Here is a 12349-nt window from a genome sequence, read left to right as displayed (position 1 = left end):
AATAAGATAATAATTATTTACATATGTTACATATATATGTATGTATTTATGTATATATATATATATATATATATATATATATATATATATATATATATATATACAAACACACACACACATGTAGTTTATTTAGAAACAATATAGAATGTTAATTTTGAAAAACATTAGCTGTAACATGCAAATAATTATTGTCTTATTGAAACCATCCAAATTATATTATATATAATAACGAAATAAATAAAATACTTTAAACCAATAAATTACTGATATTAATATGTAATAAAAATTATATTAAATGTATGCATTTAACAGATTTATGCATTTAACAGACGCTTTTAATTTTTTATTAAAGATTTTTATTAAAGTTTTATTAATTTTTAGTGTTTTAAAGATGATGGCAAAGGTTATTGAAAAGAAAATACAGGAAAATTTTGTTTGAAATAAATAAATACTGTACCTTATGGTCTGATTCTGTAATTCAATCAGTCAATCAAACAAAAAGAAAACTGGCCAATTAGCAGTAATGCACAAAATATCATTCAGCCCTAATGTAGCCTTAGCTCTCTGCGCACACAGACACACACACACACACACACACACACACACACACACACAGAAAAATGGTTCCTTATTCTACATATTAAAGTCTTGACTGGTGGATAATATAATCAATTTCAGAAATAATACCAAATAAAATATAACACATTTATTGATAAAACAGCATTGTTTCAGCTGGTTCTTCCTGCAACGACTGACATGGCACATTTTCACAGTGGCTTTCCTACAATCTCAATTAAGACTCCAAGGAAGTTCCTCACTGCACCAAAGTCGTCATAGCTCAAACAGCTCCTCAAGGAGCTCATGCCACCCTCTCGGTGGCCACATGTTATGGGAGGCAATTCAGAGTGAATAAATTATCTTCATGCTTCAGCACTGTGCTAGATTTCATTAAAGACTGACACATCTTTGTTCAATTATAAGGAACAAACAAGACAGGAGCTTTATAAACGCACCACACAGCTGTCTTCTGCCTTTTATAAGTTACATAAATGAATACAGTTCAAATTTTGCACAAGGTATTTCAGAGCAAAACATTTTTATCTTAATAATATATATTAACATAAATATATTTTAAATCAAGCCACTGACATTCTTTTCAACACAATACACCATTCTATATAATTTGGAGATAGAGATGCAATAAAAAAAAAAAATCTGGCTTAATCAATAAGATAATAATTATTTTCATTATATATCCCATAAACAATAAATGGCCAATATTGAAAGTCTATATTTTTGTCTAAATAATTACACATAAAGCTTTAATAATAACACAAAGACTTAGTATAAGAAATTGTATATATGAAGAGTTTAAATGCAAAAGCCTCTAAGTGCTGTCATCAAATTTTCAGATTTTTTTTAATCAGGCTCCTATGTTTAGATTCAGTAATTTTACTTTAATGGCAATGCATAGGTCCTTTCCTATGCTATTAAAGTGAAATAATCGAACATAAATATAAGTTCCTGATAAAAATGCTAATTTTAGATGAGCACTCTAGACACTTAGAGTTTAGAGTTCATCTAAACTCTTCATATATTTAAATATAAAAATAAAAACAAATCAATACAAATTTAAACCAACAGTTGGCTAAGAGAGAATTTTGGCATCACAACTACAATTATAGCAACAACTGGTATTTATTTTGATTTTTAACAGTGTAATTAAAATAATTTGTGCTTTTTTAAGATCAACTTTTGTTAGATGATGGTAAATTACATGCGAAAATTTGAAAAGAACTGATACGATTAAATTCAGTTATAGTAACAACATATTTTACACCCCTAATTAGGCTCGTTTTAGATTCATAGTTCAGTGATTTCCAATTTGTTCAGTTCCAAAAAGTCCAGTGCCAACCAAACAACCAATACAACTGTAGACACAAGTGGAGTACTAAGACAGAGATATTAAACTTTAGTCACGAAATGTCATTATGTAAACAGCAGTGAGCAAACTGAGTGCTGTTAGAGGAATTATTTGGCCACCCCATAAGCAGGTTATTTTAGTAGGTTAGTAAGTTGATCTCAAATATTTAAGCCTTCTTTTAACTGTCATTGTGTAACTAGTGTTCTGTCGGTTCTGAAAATGTAGCCAAGCACACAGCGAATCAGTCACTCTCATTTTTGACAGAGAAGGAGATTAGAAAGAAGGTGGGATGACACAAATGAGTGGTTTTTGAATCACAAAGGCTCCATGCTGAATTACAGATTGAACTGCAGGTGAAAAAAAAATTTAAATAAAAAGTTTCATCTTAACGGAAGAACGTCCTTAAGTTGTGACAGGTTTGTCTCCAGCCGAGCTGAAAGCGGTGAGATATTTTCCCCCATACTGGAAGGGACATGGAGCAGAAGTGTGTCAGATTATGTCAAAATCCTACTGTGCCTTTTACCAGAACTTTTCCAACAGACTTTTCCCTAGAGTCACACAACCATCCAGTAGACACAGAACAGCCCACAGTCAGGTCACACACACACATCACCAAATCAGCATCTGAAAAGAGGCGAAAATAAGGTAATCGGAAATTGCTTTATTTATACACAAGAATCCTACCACACTGTCAAACACTAGCTGAACTTTTTTTGAAGTGTTTCTGAAAGATCAGGCTGATTTAATGGTATAATCAGCACTGTTGAAAATGACACATGCAATAAACTAAAGAGCTATTCACTCTATCAGGCTTTTCCGAGGATCTAATACAATCTATTTGGCCCTTGCAAGGTCAACAGAAAGCTGTCATCCACAGAGCCCTAGAGCCCTGATAAATGTCTCAATTTGTCAGTCTTCAGCGTAACTGTGTGGGTGTGTATGTGCTCTCTGGAAGGCTGCAAGCTGCTGCTTCTCTGCATCCCTTAGTCTCATAAACATGGCCATGTGGCTCTCACTGTGCTGCTGCCGCCCCACTCGGCTAACCACTCAGCCTCTTATTTCCCAGCATGCATCTGGCAGACGTCACAAACTATCTCAGTGAGGGGGGCTCTGAGAGAGATGCCAGAATGCGAGCCAACTTGCTTGTCCTCCTGAATTTCAGAGATACGTTTACTGTATATATTTATGTTGCTAAAGCACACAAAGTAAGTAATATTGACTGAAAGGTGTGAGATGATGATTATTTGAAATCTAAATATTTTGTAAAATTATAAATGTCCTTTTTTATCAACTTATTTAATCCTTGATGAATAAAAGTACTAATTTCTTTCAGAGAAAAAGGTACTGATTGCATTGAAATACCTCTAAAATAAAATGCAAAGTTATAGTGCAAACAAAGTATAACTTCTGCCTGACAGTATTAACATGCAGGTCTTACACACAAATTCATTCATTCATACGTAGTTAATGAATGAGACCCAGTGAGAGCGGATCTATCGTAGCTGTTGATGTCTTCAAAAAACAAATCAGAACAGAATCAAATGTGAGGTGCCCTGAGACAAATGACATGATAGAATAAAAACATAAATTAATCTTGAGAGTAGTACTGACAGAGAGCAAAATATCCAAAATATCCCTTCATGTGAGGGAAAGTCGATATTTAAATAAAATAAAAGATTTGTCAGTTTGACTAATTAGAAAAAAAAAGGAAGACATGGTTTAGTTGGGCTCCTGCAGCTTTTATTGGCTTTCTTGTCTGCACAACAATTGTGGGACGATTTTCTTTCTTACTCTAAAGCATGTCAAATAACTCTTTTCTTGCAACCGGAGTTTACACTGACAGAAGATAAATTGTTTTTCACATAACAGCAGCCGGACTCTGAGTGTGACAAAGAACATTTCCAGGAAAAACTATGAGAGGGAGATGCCATTTATTTTAATCTTACTCTTGAGGTGTCAAACAGGGATCGTTCTTGTCTGAACATTTCATTGTACTAGAGGAAGTGTATATCACTGTGGTCTAAAATGTAGCTCATTGTCCAAAAATGCTAGGGTCAGATTACCAGTATAATGCCAAGACCATTACAGCCACATCGACTGCTTTTACAGCCCTTACATGAATATGGTATTTGACTCTAGTTACAGTACGTCTCACTAGCCTTATGTAATCAGCCAGTGTTTGTGTGTTAAAAACTATTTGGAGTCCTTTGGGGGAATGGGACACTTGTGTCTACTGTAAATGGATTTTCAAACATCAATCATGTGTTGTCTGGAACATATGTTAGTACCTGCACCACTGCCAGTAAATCTATTATATCCATCAGTATGTCCAAATACTATGAGTTACCATTAAACTCCAGATCATAATAAAGTTGGTCTTTAGTGTATTGTAATTACAACAATCTTAGTGTAGCATTCTAAGCCAACGGGCTAACGGACAGATAATTGGTATAATATCAACTCGTTAAGCTCAGATCTCATTAAACATCTAAACGTCTCCAAATCATTAAAGATGTATTTCCTATTGAAACAAAAGGTTGGGATGGAAAATTGAAGGAGAGATATTTTCATAATTTAATTTAATAATAAAAATACTAAAATAAAAATGTTGACATGCCTGTTCTTCAGGGGGCCATTCAAATTTCAATTTAATAGTAATATTGTTCAACTAGAAAAGCAAAGTTTGTCAAAATAAACCTTGAATGTTGCTTTCATGTGCCTTGTTTGAAAGTTTTGAGGGGAAAATGCAACAAAATACATAGAAAGATAGACCAAACAAAAGAACAACAGAAAGAACAATTGCTAGTTAGTTAGCTAGCTAGCTAGCAAGACAGACAAATTTACTAAGTCAAATTCACTCATCAGGATATTTAGTCTGCTTTCCTGAAAGGGAAATACGTTACATTTCAAATGTTTATACTGCTATGACAAGTATACTCTAGTACATGGATGACCTCAAAGCTCAACTAAAAATGGAATAAAAGGCTCTTTTGCGCTTGCATTATTGTGATGACTGAAAGTGAATGATAATCTGAGGCTAAAAGCAGTAATGTCTGTGCTCTATTTAAACGTACAATCACAACAGCATAAAACACTGCATTGTGAGAGAGAAAAACTCATGTAAAATAAGAGCTCTAACACAGATTCATTTGTGAGTCAAAAAAGCCCTCCAAATGCATCAGAATATTTATCACAGCATGTTAAGTTCACTGATTTTCAGACAGTCAGAGTGCTTCTGGCACTCACAAACGAAATGTATAGCAATTAAGCTCCCAAATACATAAAGATACTGAAGTCCTGCTTACGACAAGTCCAAATCTTTGATAATTCAACAAAAGAACATCCTCCAAACTGCAGTGAATGCCCTCTTCAATGCCCTATCATCCTTTACCCTCTGGGTGCTGTCTGGTGGATTCGCAGTGTGGCAGTGAGAGGCTAAAGAGAGCACAGGGGGCGAATAAGAGTTAGCATATCACAGCAGTACTCGGTGTGGGCAGCAAAGAGTGTCTGTAAATAAAACAGTAGAGTCTAGAGTCAGACCAGTCCAGTTTCGTGTCACTTTACTCACTTTTAAACATACATGTGACCAGCTCCATCATTTTGAATCATTTTTGCCCATAATCTAATTTTCAGTTTAAGGCACTGAAGTTTGTTTTGTAATGGCATTCCCTGTATATTATGGTTTTGTTGTCAAGATATAATCATTTAAATGGTGGCTGTCATAAAGATGTTTCAGTTGTTTGATTTATTTTATTTGACAGCATTATATTTATTCAAACATATACTGTTCAAAAGTTTGGGGTCAGTAAATCTTTTTCATGTTTTTATAAAGAAGTCTCTTTTGTTCAGCAAGGCTGCATTTAGTTAATCAAAAAATAAAGTAAAAATTGTAATATTTTGACCTACTGTATTACAATTGAAAACTGTTTTCTATTTGAATATGTTTTACAATGTAATTTATTTTCTGTGATGGCAAATCTGAATTTATAGTAGCTCCAGGCTTCAATTACTCCAGGCTTCAGTGTCACATGATCCTTCAGAAATCATTCTAATATGTTGATTTAGTGCTGATTTCAATATTATCAATATTGAAAACATTTAAGTTGCTTATTATTTTTGAGGAAACCATGATAAATCTTTTTTCAGGATTGTTTAATGAATAGAGAGTTCATAAGAACTGTATTTATTTGAAATTATGTAACAATGTAAAAGTATTCACTGTCACTTTAAATCAACATAATGCATCTTTTCTGTTTCAAAAAAATAAATAAAAAATTTTAACTGACCCCAAACCTCTGAACTTTTTAAATTCATAATATTTTTACTTATCAGACCATATATGTAACGATATAATTTAGAATTTTAGCAATATGCTCTCGGAAGTTTAAAACCTAAAAGCTTTTTTTTTAAAAAAGAAAAAAAAAAAGAAAATTGACCAAAACTCAATTTTTTCCAAAACAGGCCCATTGCAACTTTTTATTTATATAGTAATAGTTAATATGTGATGTGCACTGTCAGAATAACATATATATATGTTTTATATATATTATTCTGACAGTGCACATCACATATTAACTATTACTACATCTTGCTTTACATAACCTGCTTTCATTGTTGTATTACATAATCAGAAACATCCTGCACATTCAAACAGTGAGCATTACCATTTATCTGCTATTTAATCTTTTCTTTCAAGCTGAAAAGAAATATGAGGTCACGTCACGGTGTTGTCAAGCTGATGCTAATGCTAATGCTAGAGGGAGAATGAGAGATTTTCCTGCTTCATTAGTCGCCCCGTAAGACCAAGAGATTATACACAGAAAAACAAGCTCCTGTCTCCGCGCACACCCACCCACACACAGCTCTCTCCCTCTCTGCTCCAATGTGCACAAGGATGTGTGACTTTCCCACCCACTCTTTCGCTCTGTCTCTCTGACACCTCCTCTCCTCTCTGTATGGAAGATGTAGAGTTTGTCTTTTGCTCCCTCTCTTGGCTTACAGTACCTCTCAGATGCACATACAGCACATGCTGATACACACACACATGCATCTAGAGAAACCCACTCTTCTGCCCTGCTCATGCACACACCCACACACACCAGTGTGTGGTAAGTCCTAAGAAGTAGCATCACCGCTCGGCACGTATGCAGAACCATGCGAGAATCACAGACTCCGCTGCCTGGCTACGTCTCCATGGCAACAAGAGCAGCACAGCCCCGTTGTAGCACTGTCAAATAACAGGAATGTAATCCTCGCTAGAAAGAGAGAGAGAAAGTAAGATAAAAAAAAAAATAAGATGTGTTTTTCCATATCTATGAGAGGAGCAGAACTGATTAACCAGCCACTCTCATTTCTGAAGGATTGTGAGACAGGCCTGTCCTAACCGGTCCCCTTTTCCTCTGTAACATGCATACTCCTTCATGCCCTCTCTTTCTTTCTTTTTCTGACTCTATTCACTCTTTAACTCACTTTCTCGCAGCACAGTTACAGTAGAGTGACGTCCTTGAGGAGGCAGATTTCATCAACTCTTAAACGGAGGCTCAAAAAGAGCTTTTTCAGACAACATTCTGTTCCCACAGCTCTCGAGTGCGTCAGAACTTCGACTCATCATCTGCTTTTGGTCAAAGTCTCTTCCTCCTCTCAGCATTTCTGCAGAAGAAGTCTGCGGGAGCCTGAGCGAGTTTGGGCGTATTTTTCTTTTAAACCATCAAAGCGTCCTGCTGTGCTTCTGTTGTCTCAGAGCCTTGATTTTAAAGACATAGTTCAGCCAAAAATGAAAATTCTGTCATCATTTACTCAACATTTACTCATTATGTCACTCAAAACCTGTCTGACTTAAACATTTCTGTGGAGCATAAAAGGAAAAATGCTAAAAGAGTGTATTTTCCACTATATGTTGCAAGAGAGAAAGGCGAAAAAAAAGACACTATATTCCAATTTCATTTAATTTTTTAATATAATTATTCTAGGCATTCACCGATATAAAAATTCTGGTCAAAACCAATAAGCCAATAATTATTTTAACGTTATGACTGATAACTGAAATTAGCTTTATTGTGGCTAATGTACAGTATGAATAAGGGATTTTCATTTTGAGTTTTGCTAAATATTACATTTGACAGTGTTATTAAATAATTCATGTTTTTAAAGATTGACTGTAACTAAGCATCCAATGATGGCAAAAGTAAACTTAAGGTAAAAATAAGAAAAATGAGGATAAAAAAAATTATAAATCGAATATTGGCTGATAGTGATACAATTTAAAGAAAAAAAATCTAATATTGACATTTAAGACATTTTTACTTTGGTGTTCCACAGAAGAAAGTAAGTCACACAAGTTTTTCAGACATGAGGAAGAGTAAACAAATGAATAAAATGATTTTTTTAATTGGGGGTGTAAACGATCCTTTTAACATTGTTATGTCATGTTGTGGTCCAAATGAAAATATATTTGGGGTTTAAACATGTTTGATAGAGTATAAACAAACAAAACAACATTAAAATTTCAATAAAATGGGGTTAATCCCATGATCTTATGATACATCACTTTTTAATTAGTCCTCATAAAGTCCAATTCCTCCATGCATTGTTGAGATTGGATGGCATGTGCAACACCTTATTGATAATGAATACATTGTACAGGCAAACAGATTAACGCAGAATATAAAAGCAATGTGCAAAGTTTAAGAAGAAGCTTAACCATTCAGTGCATTGCACTCATATTCCGGGCTCATTTGCTTTCCTGCATAAAGCACGCATCATCAATAAGGTGTGTACTAATTTCATCTTTTAATATCAATGTTTTAAAGGCACTTTAAGTGTTTTCACACTAAGCGTTTTAGATTGTAAAGCTGTTTTTAGTGATTTAAGTATTGTAAAAGCTGCTTTACATGGATTGGTAATGAATAAAACTAGCATTTTGTTCACATATCTTTTTTTTATTCTTTTGAGAGATAATCCAAATACTTTGGATTGGAACAGATAGAAAATTTACAGTCTTGTGCTGCAGTTCTATTGATGTTTTGCCTGCCAGGTCTTCGAAATCAGTCACATGACTAAAAATCATCAATTAATAGTGATGTGCTCGAGGACACTGGATATAAACACTACGTGAATGCATGTGTGCAAAAATGTCCAGTAAATCCATTGTTCTTTTTTTAAACATACTGTAAATCTCCCTAAATTTTGTTCATGTAGAAAACAAGAAAAAAAAACTGTGCCAAAGACACATAAAATAATTCAGTTTTTCAAAAAATTCTAGTGATGAAGACACTGACTTGTCTTTGCCACTTGTTTAAATTTGTGACAACTCTCACTGAGACAAGTCTAAGTTCCCAGGTCTCATATCTATGTTTGAGTGACAGGACTACAGTGACCATATATATAACCTGTACCTTGTATCGTTTATATTAAAGTGTGAATGAAAGTACGAGACTGCAATGTCAGCTCATTAGTAGAGACTTTAAGACCTGAAGTGAGTCAGAAAAGGTAAAGAGCTGTGAGAAAATATGATGCGTGTCAGATCCACGTCATGTTCAGCAGTGGCAGGCAAAAAAACCTAATAACCCAGCTGCTGTGATGTCCGTTATTCAAAAGAACCAAAGTGGAAATCAATAACTTTTGTAGCTCTAACAATTTCATCTATACTTAATTTAGAATTTAGTGTTCAATAACTTTATACATTTCTGTATATTTAATTTTCTACTTGCTGAAGGACACAGGTAGCTAAATATGAAATTTATTATAATGGGTTTATGTGAATATTGTTTTAAGTTAACTTAAATTAGTTAAAGTTATTTTTCAAAGTCTAAAAAATGTTATAATTGATAACTCTCATTTATACTATAATGTTCAATGGCTACAGTCAATGGTTAAATATTTTGGGGGAAAACTATTTCCTAGAGACATCAGTATTATTGATATCAGTGATACTCAACTTCAGTCTTAAAAAAAGATGTCATTAAACATAATTAAAATATATACTGTCTTTATGCTGTTTCTACATTAATTTAAAGATTGAATGAAATTATTGCAATACAAAAGTATTTTTAAATGTACTTATTTTATATATGTATGTATGTGTTTGGAGGGGTGGCAGTGTGTGTGGATGTGTGGGTAAGTGCGTGAGTGTGCGTGACACCTAAAGAGAGAGGAGAGGAGGGGGAATGCACTGCAGGAGCAAGTATGTAGACCTGCAGTGCTTCCTCTTTCATTCTCTCTCTGTCTCTCTGCTGATATATATGGTAGGGCAGTGACAGAAAGTGCAGTAAATCCACTGAAGGCAATAGCCAGAAGCACACACACACACACAAACAGACTCACATATACAATAAATGCACATTTTGAGTGGGGTTCATCTCTGGTTGTTAACATAGATCCACTTGATATGTATCAGTAATTGGAGAAACAGACCGTCTTATGAAATATCTCTCATATTTCATAAACATGCATACACACAAACAAAAAAATTAGCTTCCCAGTGTTCATTCACCCCCCCCCCCACACACACACACACACACATGGATGAAGTCTGATAACCAAGTATATATAAATAAACTCCTCACCCACGGCTCAGAGTATATTTCACGACCCTGTGGAGGATGTCCTTCTTTCACAAGCAAAAGCTTCTTATATAAAGTCACCAAACCCACTCCCCAAAATATAAGTGTAAAAGCAGTACAATTTCACATTCAAAAAAGTTAAATTATACTATTTTCAGATCAAATGGGGTATGGGGAACAGAAACAGCAGCACTTCCTTTTGAAATAAAAGCCATTCACATCACAAGTCCTGTTTCTGAACATCTACTGTCCCAAACAAGCTGCCCACCAACCCTACAAGTCCTGAACCTGTTCATAACGAGGAAGTTTTCTGAGCGAGTGTGAGCGTTTCGGAGTTCCTGCTGTCTGAACGTGAGATTAGGTTTAGGGACCCCACGTCTGCCTACCTGTCAGGTGATGAACGAGTCCGTTTGGCTGTGTCTAACTCGATCACAAACAGGCACACGGTCATGGGTGTGGAGAGCTCTCACTCTTTTCTGTTTGACTCACTGCAGCACGCTTTGCTCTTCTGTCACACACATAGTCTCGTCCTTTGCCCCTCAATCCGTCCGCTTTCATTCAGGCACTCCAAGCATGATTTAAAAAAACGTGAGAAAAGAAAAACTAAAAAAAGGCACGGAGGATGCAATGCCCTCCACAGAGAAGTAGCATTTGGCTGAGCGAAGGGCTCTCTACTGCAGCACAGCGCAGGAGACACACACACACACACGCTCTGACTGATCTACTGAAACACAGCCACACTGAAAACCTGGAGAAGGAGTATAGAAATGCTGAACAGGATCTATGGTTCTCGTTGAATGTGATTTGCTTTCTCCCCTCCTATCTTTCTCTTTCTGTTAGACAGCAGTATAATTTATGCCCACTGAAGAGGAAAAACCTGTCTCACTCTTTTTTTTTTTTTGACACTCAAATGTGACCGTCTCTTCTGAGAGGAAACCACAAGAGACATTGCTTCCATCCTGGTCCAAACATGGGCAACTTCCTAAACTTGGGAGTCATGATAACATTCAGAAAGGGGGCGTTTTGAGAAAGAAAGAGAGATAGAGAAAGAGAGAGAGTTGCAGCCTGTAGCTGTGCCACTGAACATGAAAGTCAAAAACAGCTGAACGGAGACAGACATTTAGACCGGATTTGGTGTCCGTCAGTTTACCGTATGTGTGGCCAGTCGCATGAAGATGACAAACACTGAAAAGCTGCATTTCTAAACGTCTTTTAAACAAGTAAATGTAATGTTTTTAAAAAGGAAATGCCATTGCATGAAATAAAGAAGAAATAATTAGCCTTAAATTGCTAACATTCAATTGCTATTCAGTTACAAACAAAAAAACAAATTTTTTAATCTGTACAAATTATTTGTATAATTATTACAATTATTTGAAAATCTACAAGTGAATTTAGGTATCAAAAGATTATAAAGTACAGATTGAAATATAGATGAAATTTGTTATTATAGATTACTGATTATTATATTATTATTTAAAGATTAACTGACAAAGGTGAAGGTATCTAGATGTAAAATGGAGGAAATAAGGATGAACAATTATCCAGTATGTATTAAAAATAAAAAATAAAAAATCTTTTTCAGCTGATAATGGTATTACAATGGTAAAAAGTAAAAGTTTGTGAGTTCATGTAGAGTGAAAACGGGACATATCCCATACAAATATATTCTGAACTTTTTACTTAAGTGTTATGATGACAATATCATTTTAATGCCAACCAATGTATATTAAGTAAAAGAAAAGTCAAAATAGAAGCATTATCACTAGCAGTCTCAGACTTTTTGACCCTACTGTACATGGACCACACATTGCTTTCAACATTGTGTAAGCCCCATTAATTCAAAACACACATGCACACACAC

The 12349-nt window shown here is 34.7% G+C and overlaps 1 protein-coding gene across 4 annotated transcripts in view; it reads right to left on the bottom strand.

Moving 5' to 3' along the window:
- LOC113095751 (disks large-associated protein 2-like) overlaps positions 1 to 11399 on the bottom strand; it is a 99847-nt gene extending 88448 nt beyond the window's left edge. For 2 of the 4 annotated variants that reach the window (XM_026261111.1, XM_026261112.1), the window contains exon 1: positions 10872 to 11399. The gene's annotated coding sequence lies outside the window, so the exon portion shown is untranslated. The remainder of the gene's footprint in view (positions 1 to 10871) is intronic. The other 2 variants (XM_026261113.1, XM_026261115.1) reach the window with 2 other exon arrangements.
- Positions 11400 to 12349: the final 950 nt, after the last annotated feature.

The sequence above is a fragment of the Carassius auratus genome, unplaced genomic scaffold (assembly GCF_003368295.1).
Source record: "Carassius auratus strain Wakin unplaced genomic scaffold, ASM336829v1 scaf_tig00215781, whole genome shotgun sequence".
In the NCBI taxonomy this organism is placed as follows: domain Eukaryota; kingdom Metazoa; phylum Chordata; class Actinopteri; order Cypriniformes; family Cyprinidae; genus Carassius; species Carassius auratus.
The sequence above is the reverse complement of the archived record's forward strand: the minus strand, read 5'-3'. Positions and strand labels throughout refer to the sequence as shown.